Raw genomic sequence first — 3137 nt, 5'->3', positions numbered from 1 at the left:
GCGGAGCTGGGAGGGCAGGGTGGGTGTCAATGATTTTCCACGCTGCTCCCTGGGAACTGGGCCCAGCCTGGGCTTGAGGTCACCTGGCCTGAGTGCCTAGGAGTCCACTGACCCCTGACCCCAGGGTCCTGCGGGGCCCTCGTCAGCACCACAGGGCCGTTTGGAGGGCATTTCAGCATGTATGTAGGTTGTCTTCTACTGACTGTGAGGTCCCCCAGGGGTACACACCACACACACACACACACACACACACACACACACACACACACACAGAAACCCAAAGACCTGGATAAACAGGCACAAAACAAGACAAATACATGCATGTACATACATACAAATTCAGAATGACACACCCACAGAGAAACCCAAAGACACTCACCAGCACTCCTCACACCAGTCACAAGACAAACACACTTGTATACACACAAAACACACACGTGTTCATTGAGATGGATGCCCGTATAGAGGCACAAAGACACAACCACGCAACTGTGCACTCTTACAAATGGTCACAGAGATACACACTCTTGCGAGGACAATACTGACAAATGTCTGTACAGAAACACACCAACACATGCACACTAAACATAAATACATTCAAAGGCACCGCCACAGCCAGCACTCCTACACAATCTCAGGCATGTGAAGGCACAAAAACTGTGTACATTTGTACACAGACACACACACACATTTATGTGGGCTCATGGAGAAGCAGAAACACTGTCAAGGACACAGGCATACAACCAACCATGCTGTGGTTTCATAACCGTAAAAACAGACACACACACACACACACACACACACACACATCCTCATGCACCAGCAAACAGGCACACAGCTGGTCATACAGTCGCAGACATACAGGCCTACGCTCTGTGTTCACACACTTGGAGACACCACCAAATGTGCGCTGATGTGTTTAGCCCAGAACCTCCCCGTCCCTGAGCTCATGTGACCCCTGAAAACCCCTGGAGGACAACACACCTGGCGTCCTCATGGGCAGACCAGGTTACCAGGCACTGGTGACAGAGAAAAGGGGGATCAGCTCTGGGCTCTGCCATTCCTAGTTGTGAGAGCTCGAGCCGCCCAAGAGACCTCTCTGTGCCTTGGTTTCCCATCCTACAAAATGGAGAAATCACTAAGGTAATATGTATCACCCTGGGCCAGGCTCAGAGGTCTCTGAACCTGACGTTGCCGTTTTAAAAAATATGTATTTACTTATTTATTACTATTTATTTGGTTGCACTGGGTCTTAGTTGCAGCTCAAGAGCTCCTTAGTTGCGGCACGTGGGCTCCTTAGTTGTGGCATACAAACTCTTAGTTGCGGCATGCATGTGGGATCTATTTCCCTGACCAAGGGTCGAATCTGGGCCCCCTGCATTGGGAGCTCAGAGTCTTAAGCAGTGTACCACCAGGGAAGTCCCCCTGATGCTGTCTTATTATTAACTCCATTTTAGATATCTGCAAACCAAGGTTTAGCAAAGTGGAGATAATTCTCCCAAGGTCCCTCTGGTGGTTAAGGACAGAAACTGCCCCCACCTGAAAGAGACCTGGGCCCAGATACCACACTCTGCAGGACACAGATCAGGAGCAGGTAGACGGCTCACACCCAGGCACAGGTGGCCCTGACACACACACACACACACACACACGCGCACGCGGTCTCAGAGGACCCCCGGCAGCTTCAAAAGTCTCCCTCATGAGCCTCTGCCCCTTGTGGCCCTATACCCCAGAGTCACCAGCAGTCCCTGGTTAATGATAACCCTAATATTTATGTAGCCCTGGGGAGGGATGACAGAGGAGCAAGGGGGGCACCTGGCTAGCTCTAGCCAGTGCTGGGGTCCCTCCCCTCACAGGGCCAGCTGCTCCAGAGTGGAGAGGCCCAGCCATTTTCGGGCTGGGTGATGGGCCAATGACTTAACCTCTCTGTGGCTCAGTTTCTCCTTCTGTAAAATGGAAATGATAATATTATTCAACTCAGAGGGAGGTCGGGATGATTATCTGAAATGATCCATGGAAAATATTGAGAACAAAGCCTGGCACACAGTAAGTGATCACAAAAAAAAAAAAAAAGTAAGTTGTCACCATCATCATCCTTGTCATTCTTCTCATCATGAACAGGAAGGAGAACCTGCTGGGCTGAACGCTCTGTGAGTATGGATTTAGGCCCATCTGTCTCCCCTCGGTGTCCCTGGCCCAAAGCTCTTTATCTGTCTTTCTCAAAGACCCTGTAAAGAAGTTTATCATCCCTGCTTTATGGCTGAGGTAACAGAGACCTGAAGGGCCTCGCTCAAATCACAGAGATGTTCAGGTGCAGGACAAGCCCTTGGATCCGGAATCCACCCCAAGCTGTGGGGTGCCCACCCTGCTCTGAACACTCTCTATCCTCTCGGATAGAGAAGGAATTCTCTACACATCTGAGAAGTGGGTGACACGATTGCCCCATCTGACAGATGGGCAAACTGAGGATCAGGGATGACCCTGATATGAGTGACCCCACCTGGTGTCAGGGGTGGTCACTTTTAATACTTTTAAAAAAATATTCAAGTTTAATAATTTATGCTTTACCAGTAAGACACACATTTCTACTTTTCTGTAAAAGGCGTTAGTGGAACAGTCCTGAGTATGCCGACCCGAAGCTGACCCAACGCGGCCTGGGCCTCATCTGCCCGCAGCTTTGCCCGGTGCTCTCCAAAGCCCCGACTAGCCCGCGTGCCAGGCCCACCCCCTGCCCTGCTTCGTGACCGGTGACCCCTAGCTGGTGCTGTTAGGTCCCTTGTCCTCCAGGTGTTCTGGGTGTGTGCAGCAGTGCCAAGAGAGGCTGTGTGTTCTCCTCATGCCTTAGTTTTCCCATCTGTAAAGTGGGGGTTAATAATACTACCCACCTCAAGGGGTTGTTGTGAGGACTGAGTAAATTCATGTCAAGACTGATGCATAGTAAGGGCTCAGTGAGTATCATTACTACTACTTCAGATTGGGTAATATCATTTATTTATTTTTCTTATTTAATGAACAGAATCTATCCAAACTGCTAAACGCTGAGTCCAAACGAAAACAGCCAGTATCCATGGGCTCTGATCTCCAAAGGAGGAATGCAAAATCATACTGGGAGACTGTGCAGCCAGCTGCCTGGGCTT

The sequence above is a fragment of the Orcinus orca genome, chromosome 20 (genome assembly GCF_937001465.1).
Source record: "Orcinus orca chromosome 20, mOrcOrc1.1, whole genome shotgun sequence".
Lineage (NCBI taxonomy): Eukaryota > Metazoa > Chordata > Mammalia > Artiodactyla > Delphinidae > Orcinus > Orcinus orca.
Note: the sequence above shows the minus strand (reverse complement) of the source record.